Source organism: Mytilus trossulus, chromosome 4 (assembly GCF_036588685.1).
Source record: "Mytilus trossulus isolate FHL-02 chromosome 4, PNRI_Mtr1.1.1.hap1, whole genome shotgun sequence".
NCBI lineage: Eukaryota > Metazoa > Mollusca > Bivalvia > Mytilida > Mytilidae > Mytilus > Mytilus trossulus.
Genome location: NC_086376.1, coordinates 41,988,411 through 42,010,131, shown reverse-complemented (window position 1 = coordinate 42,010,131; position 21,721 = coordinate 41,988,411).

The following is a 21,721-nucleotide window of genomic DNA, read 5'->3' as shown; positions in this document are numbered from 1 at the left end:
AAAATTTTTTCAAAATTTGCGGTCGTATAAAAACTCATCAACTTTCAAACTTTCACCATTGACTCCATTGTGCACATGGTAACCAACAAATAATCTTTGTCTTTTGGTTTGTTGGCCATAAGAGACTTGATGTCTTTTCCCCGCTTTATCCCTTTGTTCTGGTGTGATATGAAATTTGATTCTTTAGGATACCTGTATCAGAAACGTTAAAGCAAAAGAGATTATTTTTAAAAATTGTGGGGGTGGGGAGGGGGAGAGAAGGATCACTGCTACACGGTAAACAAAATTAAAAGAATTTGTCAGAGAACACAAATATTCATTGCTTTTGCAAGTTATAAAGGGACTTAAACAGTTAATAATAATTATTCCATGATTGTGTACTGCAACTGTAAAAAGTTTGATCAATTTCATTCAAGCCATTAAAGAGGTTTGTCACATAATGATCTTTCATTAAGACCTGTTGCAACATTTCAGTTAATTCAATTATCTCCCTTGAAATATTTTAAACCACAATTATTTTCCATTGTGTACATTCTCAATGGCTAATTGTAACATTATAAGTAATGTTTCATCCATAACGATCATGCAATTTATGAGGAGTTGTGTTTACAAGTCCAGTGTTGACACATATTGCAATATTAAACTTAGAATAGTTCAATTATCTCCATTAAAATATTTTGGACTATCCTCCTTTATGCCCTTACAAGACATATGGAGGGTTTGACAGACAGATAAAAATATATCATTGCATTTGTTCAGCAATTTTAACTTTTGATAGCTGCAAATTGATTATATCAGATGGCCTTATATAAAAGATATCTTCATCCTCAATTGTAATCTGAGTATATACCAATGTGTAAATTTAACTAAAGCAAAAGCAACTTACTTCAGTGATCATGTAATTAACCTGTACAGAAACTGTAAACATGCACATGTGAATACCATGCAGGTATATAAGATACAAATTGCTACAAATTGCTATAATTTTTTTAAATATGATTTTAGTGTATTCTAGAAATAAGTAAATCATATAACATGAAAACACAACATTTCAAAACGTTGGTCAACAAACAATTATCACAAAAATTGAGTTATCTCCCATATATCAAAGCTTGTAGAAATAAACTTGTTTCATAATTTTATTGTATGAATGATATTTTATATAAGTCTTTGCTCATTGTTGAAGGTTGTTAGGTGACCTATAGTGGTTAATGTTTGTGTCATTTTGGTCTTTTTGTGGGTAGTTGTCTCATTGGCAATCATACCACATCTTCTTTTTTATATTTACAGTTTACAAGTATTTCTATTAAATATTTCAAAAACCAAGCAGGATATAATAATAATAAAGACTGACTATCTTGTAATGCACAGTTTCTACTGTACTGAGAATGACTATCTTGACATGTAATGCACAGTTTCTACTGTACTGAGAATGACTATCTTGACATGTAATGCACAGTTTCTACTGTACTGAGAATGACTATCTTGACATAAAATGCACAGTTTCTACTATACTGAGACTGACTATCTTGTAAGGCACTGTTTCTACTGTACTGAGACTGACTATCTTGTAAGGCACAGTTTCTACTGTACTGAGACTGACTATCTTGTAAGGCACAGTTTCTACTGTACTGAGAATGACTATCTTGTAAGGCACTGTTTCTACTGTACTGAGACTGACTATCTTGTAAGGCACAGTTTCTACTGTACTGAGACTGACTATCTTGTAAGGCACAGTTTCTACTGTACTGAGACTGACTATCTTGTAAGGTTCAGTTTCTACTGTACTGAGAATGACTATCTTGTAAGGCACTGTTTCTACTGTACTTAGACTGACTTTCTTGTAAGGCACTGTTTCTACTGTACTGAGAATGACCAGCTTGACATGTAATGCACAGTTTCTACTGTACTGAGAATGACTATCTTGAAAGGCACTGTTTCTACTGTACTGAGACTGACTATCTTGACATGTAAGGCACTGTTTCTACTGTACTGAGACTGACTATCTTGTAAGGCACTGTTTCTACTGTACTGAGACTGACTATCTTGTAAAGCACTGTTTCTACTGTACTGAGACTGACTATCTTGTAAAGCACTGTTTCTACTGTACTGAGACTAACTATCTTGTAAAGCACTGTTTCTACTGTACTGAGACTGACTATCTTGTAAGGCACTGTTTCTACTGCACTGAGACTGACTATCTTGACATGTAAGGCACTGTTTCTACTGTACTGAGACTGACTATCTTGACATGTAAGGCACTGTTTCTACTGTACTAAGACTGACTATCTTGACATGTGAAGCACTGTTTCTACTGTATTGAGACTGACTATCTTATAAGGCACAGTTTCTACTGTACTGAGACTGACTATCTTGTAAGGCACTGTTTCTACTGTTCTGAGACTGACTATCTTGTAAGGCACAGTTTCTACTGTACTGAGACTGACTATCTTGTAAGACACTGCTTCTACTGTACTGAGACTGACTATCTTGTAAGGCACAGTTTCTACTGTACTGAGACTGACTATCTTGACATGTAATGCACTGTTTCTACTGTACTAAGACTGACTATCTTATAAGGCACAGTTTCTACTGTACTGTGACTGACTATCTTGTAAAGCACTGTTTCTACTGTACTGAGACTGACTATCTTGTAAAGCACTGTTTCTACTGTACTGAGATTAACTATCTTGTAAAGCACTGTTTCTACTGTACTTAGACTGACTATCTTGTAAGGCACAGTTTCTACTGTACTGAGACTGACTATCTTTTAAGGCACTGTTTCTACTGTACTGAGACTGACTATCTTGTAAAGCACTGTTTCTACTGTACTGAGAATGACTATCTTGAAAGGCACTGTTTCTACTGTACTGAGACTGACTATCTTGACATGTAAGGCACTGTTTCTACTGTACTGAGACTGACTATCTTGTAAGGCACTGTTTCTACTGTACTGAGACTGACTATCTTGTAAAGCACTGTTTCTACTGTACTGAGACTGACTATCTTGTAAAGCACTGTTTCTACTGTACTGAGACTAACTATCTTGTAAAGCACTGTTTCTACTGTACTGAGACTGACTATCTTGTAAGGCACTGTTTCTACTGCACTGAGACTGACTATCTTGACATGTAAGGCACTGTTTCTACTGTACTGAGACTGACTATCTTATAAGGCACAGTTTCTACTGTACTGAGACTGACTATCTTGTAAGGCACTGTTTCTACTGTTCTGAGACTGACTATCTTGTAAGGCACAGTTTCTACTGTACTGAGACTGACTATCTTGTAAGACACTGCTTCTACTGTACTGAGACTGACTATCTTGTAAGGCACAGTTTCTACTGTACAGAGACTGACTATCTTGACTGTAGTATCTTGACATGTAAGGCACTGTTTCTACTGTACTAAGACTGACTATCTTGACATGTGAAGCACTGTTTCTACTGTATTGAGACTGACTATCTTATAAGGCACAGTTTCTACTGTACTGAGACTGACTATCTTGTAAGGCACTGTTTCTACTGTTCTGAGACTGACTATCTTGTAAGGCACAGTTTCTACTGTACTGAGACTGACTATCTTGTAAGACACTGCTTCTACTGTACTGAGACTGACTATCTTGTAAGGCACAGTTTCTACTGTACTGAGACTGACTATCTTGACATGTAATGCACTGTTTCTACTGTACTAAGACTGACTATCTTATAAGGCACAGTTTCTACTGTACTGAGACTGACTATCTTGTAAAGCACTGTTTTTACTGTACTGAGACTAGCTATCTTGACATGTAATGCACAGTTTATACTGTACTGAGACTGACTATCTTGACATGTAATGCACTGTTTCTACTGTACTAAGACTGACTATCTTGACATGTAAAGCACTGTTTCTACTGTATTGAGACTGACTATCTTATAAGGCACAGTTTCTACTGTACTGAGACTGACTCTCTTGTAAGACACTGTTTCTACTGTACTGAGACTGACTATATTGTAAGGCACTGTTTCTACTGTACTGAGACTGACTCTCTTGTAAGACACTGTTTCTACTGTACTGAGACTGACTATATTGTAAGGCACTGTTTCTACTGTACTTAGACTGACTATATTATAAGGCACTGTTTCTACTGTACTGAGACTGACTATCTTTTAAAGCACTGTTTCTACTGTACTGAGACTGACTATCTTGTAAGGCATTGTTTCTACTGTACTGAGACTGACTATCTTGTAAGGCACAGTTTCTACTGTACTGAGACTGACTATCTTGTAAGGCACTGTTTCTACTGTACTGAGACAGACTATCTTGTAAGGCACTGTTTCTACTGTACTGAGACTGAATTTCTTGTAAGGCATTGTTTCTACTGTACTGAGACTGACTATCTTGTAAAGCACTGTTTCTACTGTACTGAGACTGACTATCTTGTAAAGCACTGTTTCTACTGTACTGAGACTGACTATCTTGTAAAGCACTGTTTCTACTGTACTGAGACTAACTATCTTGTAAAGCACTGTTTCTACTGTACTGAGACTGACTATCTTGTAAGGCACTGTTTCTACTGCACTGAGACTGACTATCTTGACATGTAAGGCACTGTTTCTACTGTACTGAGACTGACTATCTTGACATGTAAGGCACTGCTTCTACTGTACTGAGACTGACTAACTTGACATGTAATGCACAGTTTCTACTGTACTGAGACTGACTAACTTGACATGTAATGCACAGTTTCTACTGTACTGAGACTGACTAACTTGACATGTAATGCACAATTTCTACTGCACTGAGACTGACTATCTTGACATGTAAGGCACTGCTTCTACTGTACTGAGACTGACTAACTTGACATGTAATACACAGTTTCTACTGTACTGAGACTGACTATCTTGTAAGGCTATGTTTCTACTGTACTGAGACTGACTAACTTGACATGTAATGCACAGTTTATACTGTACTGAGACTGACTATCTTGTAAAGCACTGTTTCTACTGTACTTAGACTGACTGTCTGGTAAGGCACTGTTTCTACTGCACTGACTATTTTGTAAATAAGGAGATAGACCAGTCTGTTTATACAAATATTCTGCCCACAGCGGTAACAGGTCATTTATGGTCAATCCTTGATCTCCTTGCCAAGTTTCAAATTAGAAATCTGTAAGGAATTGAAAAGGTAAGTGGTAAAAAAAATATGTCCACTTTTACTGTAACAATCTGAAGCTGTTATTAGCTAGTGGAAGTTGAAGTTAAATAATACTGATTTGAATAACACTTTATACTGTGGATCCATTTATTTTCACAGGTATCAATTTTTGTGGATTGCTAAAAACTTGCTTTTCCTTGGATATTTGATTTTTTGGTTAAGCCAATCTCTGTATACAGACCTTATTGAAAATACTTTATTTGTTGAACAATTGAATTGGTGGTTCACCTGTATCCACAAAACACACGAAAATTGGTATCCAACGAATAATAATGAACTAGTACTTCATGTAAACAATTTACCCAATATTTCCTAGGATCATAAGAAACGTTGATTTGAAAGAAATATTTGGCATGTGGACCTTTTAATAATCTTAACCAATTATTAATGTTTTGATACCTTAGTCTGAAAACTTAACTTACTAAATGGAATATGGTAGTCCGTTTTCCATTCACACAGATCTTTAGGTAAAAACTTGTATTGTCAAACACTGTAGTGACCATATAACACGGCTGTCCATCCTCATAACAGTACGATATATGCATACTGACCAAGTACATACTCTCTCCTGGTATATCTTCTAATACATATAGCTGGAAATATGAAATGAGATGTCAAGAATAAAATTGAGAAAAGAAATGGGGAATGTGTCAAAGAGACAACAACCCAACCATAATAGAATAGACAACAGCAGAAGGTCACCAAAAGGTTTTTAGTAAAAATTTTGCACCCGGGGGCTTCCTTCAGCTGGCTTCAAAAGAAATATATATACTAGTTCAGAGATAATGAAAGTCATACAAAACTCCAATTTATACACAAGAAACTAAAATTAAAATCAAACAGGACTAACAAAGTTCAGAGGCTCCTGACTTGAGACAGGTGCAAAAATGCAATGGGTTTAAACATGTTTATGAGATCTCAACCCTCCCCTATACCTCTAGCCAATGTAGAAAAGTAAATGCATAACCATTAGCACATTAAAATTCAGTTCAAGGGAAGTTCGAGTCTGACGTCAGAAGATGTAACAAAAGAAAATAAACAAAACGACAATAATACATAAATTACAACAGACTACTAGCAGTTAACTGACATGCCAGCTCCAGACATGTATGCTAACGATAAAGCACAATTTAAGGCAAAGGTTACTTTGGATGATTTCTGAAGGTCACTTTTGATTTTTCTATAATATGAATCCCGAAAAAATTAAATTGTTTAAGATTCACTAAAGAAAAAGAAGAAAGTATTTAGATACAATTAAGATATGGATGCTTTAACTACAACAGTGAAATATAAAAAAAAATGTTTTAAAGTAGTGAAAACCAATAATTGTTATAATTTAGAGCAATACTCACTTAATCATAACTAATCCAACCAGTGCAAACTGTTGTTTGGAGCTGTCAGTTGTTGCAATGTTACATATTGTTTTTCACTTATTTTTTACATTACTTTGGCCTTTAGTTTTCTTGTTTACATTGTGTTGAATGTTGTACTTTGACATATGTATAATTGGTTTCTTTTTACAAATTGTGACTTGGATGGAAGAGGTGTCTCATTGGCACTACTACCACATCTTCTTATATATATGACGCCCATCAAGCAAAAACCACCCTTATCGCATTTGACGTCGTTATCGGTAGTCAACGCTAGAATGTAACGTAGAACAAACCGATAAATTGCACGTTGAAATTGAGATATTTTTTCTAAACATAGCGTTATCCATGTGAACTGAACAGTATATTCTTATATTAATACATTTAAATACTTCTGTAAAATAATGCCGCATTTACGATTTGAAATTTAATTTTGTGATAAATGCTTGTTTTGACACGCTGTAAAGTCTTACTGTCTTGAGAGGAATGATTTATAAACAATATGATAAAATCCCACACATCAGAAAGTCTCATTATGACATAGTACCACGATATATGATTTACGTATTAACCTTCTACAATATATAAACAATATCAATGTTGTCTGAAAAAAAATTCACTTGAATATTTTCTAAAAAACACTAAACGTTTTTTTTTTCCGCAGCTAGATTTCTTTCATACTTTTAATACGGCAAGTTATTGTATGAAGAACCCAAGAAAATAATCTAATATTTGGCACAACATCATTATGCATGCCAAATGCGGAAAACCGTATTTGGTTAATCAAACGAGAGAGTATGCTTACAAGAAATTTAGTACGACAGAGAAGAAAGTCTGTCTGAAATTTTTCGTCTTTTATTTTGCCACGCTTTAATCCGCAATATTAACTACTGTACATAAAACAATAAACCATTTGTTCAAATGAAAACATTCTATGAGTATTTTATCAGAAAATATACCAAACAAGAATGTGTCCCAAGGTAACACGGATGCCCCACTCGCACAATAATTTTCGATGTTCAGTGGACCGTGAAAATGGGCTAAAAACTCTAATTTGGCATTGAAATTAGAAAGATCATATCATAGGGAACATGACTGTGTACTAAGTTTCAAGTTGACAGGACTTCCAACTTCATCAAAACCTACCTTGACCAAAAACTTTAACCTGAACTGGGACGAACGAACGGTACGACGAACGAAACGAACGACGGACTCACAGACCAGACAACATAATGACCCTCTACTATTGTAAGTGAGGCATAAAAAAATTGCAATGCGTTTAAACTGTAAGTATGAAACAAATATCAGTTCATAATTATATCACTCACTTTTAAAAAAAAAGTTGGGGTATACTGTTTTACCTCTGTCTGTCCTTTAGTCAATTCCTCCTTCAGTCCGTCCGTTTGTCCCATGAATATTTCTATAATTTGGTTTCAGGGTTTATATAATTCAGTTATATCGTGCGATGCGTTTTCAGATTCATCACCCAACAACTTCCTGTTTACCGAAATCTCTCGGCGGGGGTATCATCCGTAAGTAGTAACTCAAAAGTTTCACTTGTTTTAAATGCTTTAAAGTTTACTTAAATCTCCTACTAGAATCGCCAAAATCGGCTTTAGAGGTCCCAGCCACTCATCTTCTAAGTGGAAAGGGGATGGAATTAGCTCGGCTCATATGGCACAAACACTATAATAAACGTACAATTCGATTCTTTGGCTAGGATGTTGTCTTTTTGACAGATTACGCATTAATTTTCCTTTCTCAATTTTATTCAGTTTTATCGTAATAATTGTTTTACATTTTCTAAAAGTGGACAAAATATAGGTGCCCTGCTTCCATTAAAAAAAAAATGTTTTTAATCTTTTATTCTTAAATGGTCTGTGTGATAGGCCATGAAGAAACAAAACAACAAACAAAGGAAGAAAAAACAACGAAAATAAAAGATGCTAGAGGCTTGAGCTTATTCGAAAAATGATTAACAATGTTGAATGCATACACGAGATTGCTTAAGCTGGTTAATCATTGTTACACTATTGTCAAATATATGTATATTATTTAATGGTCGCAGTTCAATTTCATGTGTCTTAATTTTCTTTGATTGTGAATAAAACGAGATGCGGGATATTGTTTGACTTAAACTGAGTTGTTAACTTTGTTGAAATAAATATGCAACTCCAGTACGAAAGGTTATACAACGACGAGAAGACTATTTTTAAATTGATGCTTTTGACTTAATGATCAGAAGTCACTGACTGTATCACCCGTCGTGTAAATCTCTAAATTCACGGATAGATAAGGTTAACAATCCGATAATAAACTTTCAATGGAATTTTTAAACGCCATGTAAAAATCAGAAACAGTAACAGAAACAAATGCAATTTTGCAATGTTGCATTAATTTACAAAAAGATGATGCTGGACATATTTTTTCAAAATGTTGAAATGTCATACTTTAGATGTTAAAAAACGATCTATTTTACTTTTGCATAATATAGAAATTTTCAAGTTCACTCCGAATCGATATCCAGCGAAACTTATTATAATTATAGTAATACATAAAAATAGTTAATATTTATTACGAAGACGGACAGATTGAAATTTCGCACTCGAGATATATTTAAGTTTTTAAATGTTATCTTTCGTTTAAATCACTTTTAGTTTAACGTGCGTTATAGTTTGTTTTGTAAACATTTACATGCGTATATATTTGTTGCAATAAATATATCTGAAACGGACGAAATTGCACACGCAGCTGCAGTTCTCATTTAACGATAACATTGAAGATAATACATGTAGAAATGAACTATCCAAAGAAGGCAAAGATACGTATTGGGTAAATTAAAATAAAAAGGCGTAGATAAATCCCGTTCTAGATACGGAGAGCGAAAGCGAACAAAATTTTACATAAACTTTTGATAACAGGTAAGTTTGTCGAGATGTATTGCTGTTACCTATAGTATTCGAGAGTCCCATTTAAAATCTTTGATTAAACACATCAACAGTAATAGAAATACAAAGAAAATATTAAAATTTTAATAGACGTTTGAGGGAATTTTCAAATATGGTACAATATTTGAAAAAATAGGCTAGTCTGCATGGTTTACCTCATAACAGACATGACTCTGAACCTCAGATTGTGTTATCTTCTTTTGAATCAAAACAGTCGGTTTTTGACACTTGTGTACCAGCATTTCAGACAAATGGAACTGGGTGTAGATATAAGAAGATGAGTATGAGTGTCAATGAAACAACTCACCATTCATGTCAAAATTTAAAAAGGTAAACCCTTATAGGTCAAAGTACGGTCTTCAACACGGAGCATTTATTGACAAGATATGTCCACTGAACAGATTGGACAAATGTCTGGTCGCCTTGCTGTCCGCACATAATATTTGCATCTATATATTCTAATGTCGTAGGTGGAACTCTTATACTAGTATAATAGTCCCATGTCGTACGTATATGCCTTCAACATTGAGATAAAACATACCGTATTGTCCGAATTTGTCGGCTATAAAAGACCCCGATATGAAAAATCTGAAACAATTAATTTAATTACAGCCGATTCCATTGAGTGTTTAGGCAAGGGTAATAACTTTGGTTAACTAAGGTATACGACAATCCTTTCGGAGTAGCCTGGTCTTATAACAGACAGATAGATTGGTTATCTGTCGAATGAGTTTACATTTAAAGGAGTGTAGTTCACCTGAACTAAAAATGACTTCATGCACGGTTAAGCTATTCGCGAATCAAGCTAACTAAAGATATTACCTTTGCCTTCACACTGAATAGAATCGGCTGTAAATAAATACCAGTATTAAACGCCCTACATGTATTTGCAAAATACATTCCATTCCTTTATATTAAATGTTCAAAACACTGACCTTCCACATTGAGCTCCTTTAATCTATATTTCATTTCTAATTTATTGTCAATTTGATTTTGAATGGCCAAAGTGTTTTAACTGGCAATATGAATTGATTCAATCTGAACCTGAGAACGTTTAAATAAGAGTAAAAATGAGTCAAGTTGATCCTTAAAAATAAACAAACACCACTCGTGCAATCATAAATCATAAACAGAAAACTCAGATGACCATGTCTTAAAATCAAACGAGTGATACAAAAATAACACAGAAATTTAAGGTTTGAGCAACACGAACCCCATGAAAAACAGATAGTGCCCTGTAAGAATCAGGAGTTCACACTTCAGTGTTGTTGTTTTTTTTATTACATTTTAGACAACACTGACATTTCTACCAAAATAAAAAGAATTCTTTATATTTGAAATCCAACAAATGAAAGTCTTTATTGTTCTGTTATTGTAGGAGAAAAAAATCGGTATATGACTGACTATCTTGCTTTGTGTGTGCTACAAGTAACTGGACAATATTAGAAAAAATAAGCCTTTGGTCATACTTAACCTTTGGTAGATTTTGTCAAGCTAAAAACAATATTGACGATCAAACTGTGATACTCTATCGCATGTGACAGAATTCTTCCAAAAATCATCATCAATAAGTTAAAGTCGGTTAACATTGTAAGCAAGAAAACGATGATACTACTTAGAAAATGGATAGATTAGAAACCAATTTTATCTGTTTAGATTGACCTATTCTATGGTATCAGAAAGTACCATTATTTCATCGATGCTCAACGATAAATCAGAAATTAATTTTGCAAAAAAAAAAAATGCACAAAATAAAAGAAATAGATACTCTGCATCGTCCTTGATAATAGTTCGATAAGTTGGCTCGTCCTGTAGATATTCATGCAGCCAGAACTGCACGTGTTAGGTAGGAACATCTATACATGTATTAAAGAAATCGTCCATATGCTAGGAAGGGATATCAGGTTACATTTTGTGAAGCACCAGGAGAAGAGTAAAGTACTAGTAAATTGCAGCAAACTTAAATCGACGTCAAAGTGTATAATTTCAACGTTACGTTGAATTTTACATTAGAACACATTTCATGTGTTATTAAAATTGAAATTTCTAAACTAAATTTTCACCGATCGTTTTCAAATTTTTTACATTGTGTTGGCATAAGTCTTTTCTGTTTAATTAATTAAAAATCTGATAATTCATAATTTTTGCCATAAGGGTCGTTTTTGCTTGTCGGGCGTCATATACATAAATTTGTGAATTGGGACCTTTTATAGCTAACTATGTCGGTGAGAATTGCTCATTGTTAAAGGCCTTACTGTGACCCATAGCTGTTAATTTCTGTGTTATTTGGTCTCTTGTATAGAACAACATATTTTTTTAAACTTATATTCATATTGTTGCTTAAGTGGGTTTGCGGGTCTAAATCATTTATATAGGATTTCCTCTATATTTTTCTATAAATGAATTTTATCTTATAGTTAATATGGAAATTAAAAAAAGAGATTTATTACAGAAATCGCTCAAATTTTACAATAATTTAGTTTAAGTACAGCTTATATGGAAATTATATTAAAAAATATAGGTCACCGATGAGTTGAAAAAGATATTTCATTTTTTAAAGCCAAAAAATGGCATTTTTCCACCAAAGGGAGATAATTTGGATTTTTTTTCAATGATGTATACATTTTAAAAGTCATCTGGGGCCAACACAAACTGATTATTTTGAATGCTTTTTGTACCATATGATAAAGTAACAACTACAAAAGATAACAAATAAAATTTGTAATGAAAAACAAATGTTTAAATTTTCTGAAATTGTTATACCCTCGAGCCTCCTTAAGAATGTGGACTGACATGCAAATACCACATATACATTACCTTGATTTAGGTGCCTTTACAGATACAAGCTTGTTAAAGCTTTCATTTGACTGTGTTCGTAGATCCAAGATCATTTAAAGAATTACTCATACCCATCATTTTTTGCACTAAATTATTCAATTCAACCTTTAATCCTTCAGACTTGATCGGTTTCCCATTTGATAAACTTTCATACCTGAAATGGAAATTAATAAAATGAAAATAAAGGTTACATTTCAAATTTTCATTTGCACAAAATCTTAGCCTGAAACTTTAGTGTTAGTATATATGCTTAATATTTCTGTAAATGGGCGGATCAAGAAAATTTAAAATAGGGACAGGAGGTGTTAAGAAAAAAGGGGAGTTCTTAGAAAAAAAGAGCTTGATACTACCGCAGAGGTCTGACCTTAAATCAAAAATTTAAATACATGGTTAAATTCAGCATATCAAGGAACCCCATATATTCAATTTTTGTTGAAGTTAAACAAAGTTTAATTTTGAACCAACTTAAAAACTATGGGCCCATAATCAAAAATTTAAAAACATGCTTAGATTTGGCATATCAAAGAACCCCAAGATTTCAATTTTTGTTAAAAACAGACAAAGTTTAGTTTTTGCCCCTTTGGACCTTAATGTAGATCAATTTAAAAACAGGACCTAAAATTAGGAATCTTAATACCCAGTTAGTTTCAGCATATCAAATAATCCCTATAATTCAATTTTCAATGAAATCAAATAAAGTTAAATGTTTGACCTGCTGACCGAGATCTATACCAGTGCCAATACAGAAACAGTCAGTTCATAACACTTTTATTAAGTGATTATAAGAAAATTAAAAACTGTTATTAACCAACTTACTACAATATGTATAGAAATGCCCATGCTTTATGAAAGGAAAATTTCGGCATCTGGTCATTATGAAAGGAGAAATTGCTACAGCCAGTCATTATGAGATCTCAGTCATGCATTACGAAATCTCAGTCATGCATTACGAAATCACACCCGTGCATTACGAAATCACAGTCATGCATTATGAACAGATGAAACGGGACATCGATTAAATCAAAATGTCGTTTATTTCTTTAAATAAGTGTGACATTTTTTTTATTCTTTTTTAAACTTAATATCGTAAAAACAAGTTTGAATGATGTTCATTGACATCGTTTTGTAACGACTTGAAACGGAAATATTTCACAGCCTTTTTTCGAGTACGACTTTCGATTATTATCACTGTTTCATTTCCGTTGTTCATTCCTCAGAATGCAGACTTTAGAATAGTTAAACTGTCTGATTTATTCTTCCCAGCTACTTTTTATTTGCTAGATGAAATAAATTTTAATAGCATAAAATTAAGTACTTGGATGAGAAATCAGAAATTACATCTGACAGTCACAATGTTGACTAAAATTCCATGCGAAATCGAAATTATGCGAAAAGACAAGTTGAAGTTCAGCTATGAAATTCCTGTATCTTCTTCACGGTAAGTTTCTTACTCTTTGTTTAATCGAAGAATTAAAACCATTAAATAAAAATGTTATGCAACGGGCTTTTCTGTATTGGTCCTATTGTAGTAACTGTTTGTGGATAGCTGTATAATTTTGGATCCGAGACTCGAAGACTGTTCTTGAATGAAGTTGCCTTTATAGTTGGTTAATAAAAGTATCAATATATGGACTTTTTCATATTGGCCCTGTAACATGCCCTTGATATAAATAATGGCCTCGGACAGTTGTAATAGCCCTCGGCGTTGCCTCAGGGCCATTACAACCATCCTTGGCCATTATTAACACCTCGGGCATGTTACAGGGCCAATATGAAAAAGTCCATACATTAATACTATATTATTAACCAACTTACTACAATATGTATAGAAATGCCCATGCTTTAAAAAAGGAAAATTTCGACATCTCGTCATTATGAACGGAGAAATTGCTACAGCCAGTCATTACGAGATCTCAGTCATGCATTACGAAATCACACCCGTGCATTACGAAATCACAGTCATGCATTATGAACAGATGAAACAGGACATCGATTAAATCAAAATGTCGTTTTATTTCTTTAAATAAGTGTGACATTTTTTTATTCTTTTTTAAACTTAATATCATAAAAACAAGTTTAAATGATGTGCATTGACATTGTTTTGTTACGACTTGACGCGGAATTAATTTCACAGCCTTTTTCCAGTATGACTTTCGATTATTATTACAGTTTCATTTCCGTTGTTCAATCCTCAGAATGCAGACTTTGAATAGTTAAACTGTCTGATTTATTCTTCCCAGCTACTTTTTATTTGCTAGATGAAATGAAATTAAATAGCATAAAATTAAGTACTTGGATGAGAAATCAGAAATTACATCTGAAAGTCACAATGTTGACTAAAATTCCATGCGAAAAGACAATAGATATAGGAAGATGTGGTGTGAGTGCCAATGAGACAACTCTCCATCCAAATAACAATTTAAAAATTAAACCATTATAGGTTAAAGTACGGCCTTCAACACGGAGCCTTGGCTCACACCGAACAACAAGCTATAAAGGGCCCCAAAATTACTAGTGTAAAACCATTCAAACGGGAAAACCAACGGTCTAATCTATCTAGGAAATTCCTGAATCTTCTTCACGGTAGGTTTCTTACTCTTTGTTTAATCGAAGAATTAAAACCATTTTAAAAATAGAAATGTTATGAAACGGGCTTTTCTGTATTGGTCCTGTTGTAGTGTGTGGATAGCGGTATAATTTTGGATCCGAGACTCGAAGACTGTACTTGAATGAAGTTGCCTTTATTATAGTTGGTTAATAAAAGTATCAATATATGGACTTTTTTATATTGGCCCTGTAACATGCCCTTGATATTAATAATGGCCTCGGACAGTTGTAATGGCCCTCGGCGTTGCCTCAGGGCCATTACAACCATCCTTGGCCATTATTAACACCTCGGGCATGTTACAGGGCCAATATGAAAAAGTCCATACATTAATACTATATTATTAATACAGGGCAAATACAGCTTTTTTCCCATTTTTTTCCCTGTTATTTCCGTATGGGCCTTTTCAAAGAGCAATATCAAATCTTGATTTATATTGACCGTAAAACATCTTCAGTATTGCACATGCTGATTTATCCGTATTAGGGCTTAATTGCTCATACTGTTTAATAAACGGTTAGATTCAGCATGTTAAAGAATCAATTTTTAGGATTTTAGGATTGACATATATATAATTGTTGTTTTTTTTTACAAATTGTGACTTGGATGGAAGAAGTGTGTCATTGGCACTCATGCCACATCTTCTTATATCTATCAATTCTTTGAGAAATAAGACAATACAGAAAATAATATGTTGTCAGTACCAGTATAAAAGATCTTACATACATTTTTCCAGATCTTGATGATTATCTCCACCAGTCAGCATCTTTACAATTTTCTTGTGATCCAAAAAAATGTGGTACAATTCTTTGCAGCCCAATCTTAATGTCATCTTCATTGTCACCTCCCTTAATGGCATACATAAAGCACCTCAATATATATTGTTTTGTTTCATCCTTTGGCAATTCTTTGTAACTACAAAATAAGAAACAAATAGTTAATGTAACAAATTTAAAAAAAAGCCTTCCAACTTTTATGGGCCATGTATGAAATCTTCAATCATGGATTCATGCATCTACCTTTCAATTTAAAAACTAGAGGCTCTGAAGAGCCTGTGTCGCTCACCTAGGTATATGTGAATTAAACCAAGGACGAAAAATGGTTAAAAATTGACTATAAAGGGCAATAACTCCTAAAGGGGTCAACTGACCATTTTGGTCATGTTGACTTATTTGTAAATCTTACTTTGCTGAACATTATTGCTGTTTACAGTTTATCTCCATCTATAATAAAATTCAAGATAATAACCAAAAACAGTAAGTTTTCCTTAAAATTACCAATTTAGGGGCAGCAACCCAACAATGGGTTGTCTGATTCATCTGAAAATTTCAGGGCAGATAGATTTTGACCTGATAAACAACTTTACCCCATGTCAGATTTGCTCTAAATGCTTTGGTTTTTGAGTTATAAGCCAAAAACTGCAATTTCCCCCTATGTTCTATTTTTAGCCATGGTGGCCATCTAGGATGGTTGGCCGGGTAAAAAAACACAAACTTCAAACTAGATACATCAATGATGATTGTGGCAAAGTTTGGTTTAATTTGGCCAAGTAGTTTCAGAGAAGAAGTTTTTTGTAAAAGTTAACGCCAGACGACGGACGACAGACGACGGACGACGACGGACGCCAAGTGATGAGAAAAGCTCACTAGGCCCTTCGGGCCCAGTGAGCTAAAAAAGGGTCCTTAAGTTTGTATTTTTTCATTGTCTGCCTTTTATTCTAAGAGGGTGGTAAAGGGGGGTACTGAACACGGAAACACGTGAAATAAAAATTGCAAAAACGTTGCATGAAAAATAAAAATCGGGAAAAACGAAGCACGAGGAATGAAATCGTTAATTTTAAGGAAAAAAGTACCAGAAATTGCTCAGTCGTTCTTTAAGATTATGTAGCCTTTATTAATGAACATAGAGACCCTGCAGTCATCTTTACGCATGCCGCGGTGCTACTTGCATCTTATTTGGAAAAAAATAGTATTCATAGTAGTTTGATGGGCTTCATTGATACCATACATAATTGCAAATGTAGAATGGTAACAAAATACATCAATTACTATTAGATTACCCAAATTTCAGAAGGTATTCAGTCGGAAACCAGGATGAAATAGAACAAAAGAATCGAAGCTCTTTGTTAGAGAAGGCAGAGACATGTATACACATATATGTGTATAAAGGAGAAGGCGATAAATGTTTACAGTATTGTTTACTTTAGTGACAATTTGTTTAAAAGTTAATAGAAACAAACAAAAGTGCAATTATCTTCTCAATTACCAAGTGTTTTATTCTAAAATCACCATTTGCAAAAGTTTTCAATTTATCTAGTACATAGTTAAGCAGAACAATTAGATATCAAGTCCACGACATGGGTATCTTCCAAGTTTGATGAAAAAAATGCATAACCTCCGACTTAAAAAAAAAATTACCACGGAAGGAAAACATATCAATCTATTAGTTCAGTAATTTTCGTGTCTGCCCTTCCATTATGTGACTAAAGAAAAAATTCCAAAAAATAGTTAACAATTGTATCGAAAAGAGAAAATCGAGAGCACCTTTTTATGTTAGGGCGTGTTTGAGTTGAGTATTTTGTCTTGATATCGTACAAAGTAAGAATATTTCATACATCATCTCGCTTCCTATTCTATCATTTTTATACAGTAAAGCTACACTTTTTAACACACGAAAATAACAGTACTAAAAGATGAAATATATGGGTCAAGTGAAATACCTATCTAATGAGTCACAAAAACAGAGAAAGTGTGTTCGAATAGCTATTTTTTTACTGAAAGTACTTGACGACAGTCTTTCAAGTTGGATGATGAAAATGCATATCTTCGAAAAATTCTATTTTTTTGTGTGTGATAACTAGGGTTTATAGTCTTCATACACTAAAAAAATCTAGTCTGCCCTTCCACGAAATATTTAATTAGAATTTTTTTAAATCTTTATGAATTTTCGAAATTCAACCTGACAACCAATCAGACAATAGTTTTAAGTTGAATCAATGCAGACAAGATCATTAACTGATGCTCATTCGCTAGTTAATACATTTGTCTTTTAATATGTAGCTGACATCGAAGGATCGCAATGGTGCAATGTGGATAAATTTATTGGTTTCCAAGAGCAGTATTGGCAGCGCTTCATCCCTACAATGGCTTCCATTTCTACGATTGTGAAAATGAACTGGCGTAATGGGGAGATAATTTTGACGAAGTAGGATCCTGACTGTTATAGAATAGCTAGAATACTAAAATTTCTATTTTTCTCACTTTTTTATTTAAAACTATGCAGAATAAAAACATGTTTATAAATTAGTGTATGTTACGTCAACTTCAACATAAATTCCCATACACAAAAACTTTAACCTGGTACATGTACAGGACAGATGTAGGAATAAACAAATACATCAACAGGTGGATGGAAGCAGAGACCACCATGACCAGAAAACATAACTGCTATCAGAATCTGTCCATTTATATAAATATTAAAAACAGAATGAGTTAACTTAATTACTGGTAAAGTGTGTTCAAGTCTTCTACAACTAAGGTGTTGCTAGAGATTTAGCATCTTCTGATGTAACACAAAGAAAATGATGAGAATTGTTTGCCATTTTTCTTTAGCAGGAATACCACCATGCAAGGTGCACACATTTATTGGATTCCATTTCTTGGATCTGAAAAAAGAGTCCAAACGTGATAGTAGAAATCCTATAATGGTGCAAATGCAATTCATGTAAAGTGGCAGGATATTTTAAACAAGAGTAAACACAGACCATTGTGGATACTCTGGATAGTACCCAGAATTCTTAAGTATTGCAAAGCAATATATAGTCCCTTAAGTACTTGTTGACAATTTCTTGTACTAAAACAAATTTGAATTTTATTTGTAACTTGCCAACTATAAACCTGGTATCAATTCAATATCTTTAATAGATATAGGAAGATGTGATGTGAGTGCCAATGAGACAATTCTCCATCCAAATAACAATTTAAAAAAAAGTAAACCATTATAGGTCAATGTACAGCCTTCAACAAGGAGCCTTGGCCTACACCCACCAACAAGCTATAAAGGGCCCCAAAATTATTAGTGTAAAACCTTTCAAACGGGAAAACCAACGGTATAATCTATATAAAAAAAACGAGAAACGAGAAACACGCATATATTACATAAACAAACGACAACTACTGTACATCAGATTCCTGACTAAGGACAGCTTGATTACAAAAGTGTTGAAAAACTGATTTTTTAAATCTGCGTTATTTTCAAAGTGATGTAACTCTGAAGACGAAAATCATCAGACTGTCATATTTAAACAATGTTCCAAAAATCAAATCCAAGCATGCCTATATTCATAAAAATGAAGACTTATGGAATTAATAAGTTTGCTCAGATCGGTGCCTAGGAATTAGATAAGGCCAAATGAAATATATAAATATGTAGAGTTGTTGAGAAATCTTTTAATGTTTGTTGAGATGAATAAACTTCACCTACACTATGCTGGTCCTGAATATGCATCTGACTTAAATTAACAGCTTGCCACTGGATGTTCATACACCAGCCGTCTAGCCATATATTTATCCATCTTAAAAAGGGTCGTAATGGGGTACTTTCATGAAGATTAACAGTAAAAACTAGATACCATTGCGATGGGAGCCATCTCTGTGGGCCCCACTGTCAATAACGTGGGGTAAATAAGTTGTATGGATAATCTGATATGAAGCATTATTTGAAGTTATTACATAGTCTCATGTGTGATTTTATTCTAAGATTTTAAGTTAAAACTGATAAATATTCTCAACTTACTTTCATAGTATAATAGTGATATGACTGCATGATGTGATCTCATTGTTGACTACTCTAAGGTGACTCCTGGATATATGGATTGATGTTTGAACAATATGTTTAAAGGTGCTGCCCAATTGATATTTGTCACATATTTTTAGAATTATGCCTTCAATATATTATGACCAACCAAAAAAGAATGCCAATTAAATGTTAAAAAATGAATAATTGCTGAGGGGCTTCAACTTTTTGAAAAATATGGATTTTACTTTAAGAAAAATATAACACAAAGAGCGGACACGATCTTCACCACAGGACACAGGGTTGTCAACTGAAACCAAAGTTTTTTTGACCTTGACCTTTGACCTAGGAAGTTGTTCATACATCATGACACGCACTCTGGTGGTGGTTAAAATGGATGTAAAGTATAAACTTTGAAAATATAACGGTTATCTAGATATACGGTTATCTAGATATAGAGCGGACACGATCTTCACCATAGGACGTGGGGGTGTCAACTGAAACCAAAGTTTTTGACCTTGACCTTTGACCTAGGAAGTTGTACATACATCATGACATGTTCTCTAGATATAGAGCGGACACAAAGTTAAAGTGTTACGGACGGACAGACTGATCACTATAGGGCGACCCCCCTAAATTATTGCCAATTGACATTAACAGTAAATTTTGGGAGTATGACTATAACATTTACACTTTCTTATAGATGATATAAACATCAATTGATTTTGACAAATCCGGTTAATTTTTCCCCAAAATGATTGTTACAATAATTGTTTGAGACCAGAGTCTGACAAATCATGATAAAAATATTTTGCTAGATAATCTTGCACAAAGATCATGCATGGAGTTGAAAAACAGTATCCAAAAATCATCATGTCTAAATGTTAGCTTGCTGGTGGAGTTTAGCAAAAATATATCATTATCATTATATATCCTGCTATAAATTTTGCATGTACCTACACACTTGTCATGCTGGTTACTGAAAACTGTCTGAGTGTCGAGTCATCAGTCATCACAGTGACATGTATAGTTACTACTACTCTCTAGCCTAGACTAGGTTGATATGGTATGAAAAGTTCAGATAAATTTTAGTCATATAAATGTTATCGAGTCACAGGAAATTTTAACCAATTTGACCCTTACGGTAGCCGAAAATGACTGTTTGACGCCTGACGTACACTTAAGGGCATTACTACCCTCTTAAAAGGTAACATGAACCACTTGGTTAATCACTGTTTGACACCTGACATACACTAAAGGGCATTACTACCCTCTTAAGGTAACATGATCCACTTGGTTAATCATTGTTTGACACCTGACATACACTAAAGGGCATTACTACCCTCTTCAGGTAACATGATCCACTTGGTTAATCACTGTTTGACACCTGACATACACTAAAGGGCATTACTACCCTCTTAAGGTAACATGAACCACTTGGTTAATCACTGTTTGACACCTGACATACACTAAAGGGCATTACTACCCTCTTAAGGTAACATGATCCACTTGGTTAATCACTGTTTGACACCTGACGTACACTAAAGGGCATTACTACCCTCTTCAGGTAACATGATCCACTTGGTTAATCACTGTTTGACACCTGACATACACTAAAGGGCATTACTACCCTCTTCAGGTAACATGATCTACTTGGTTAATCACTGTTTGACACCTGACATACACTAAAGGGCATTACTACCCTCTTAAGGTAACATGATCCACTTGGTTAATCACTGTTTGACACCTGACGTACACTAAAGGGCATTACTACCCTCTTAAGGTAACATGATCCACTTGTTTAATCACTGTTTGACACCTGACATACACTAAAGGGCATTACTACCCTCTTCAGGTAACATGATCCACTTGGTTAATCACTGTTTGACACCTGACATACACTAAAGGGCATTACTACCCTCTTAAGGTAACATGATCCACTTGGTTAATCACTGTTTGACACCTGAC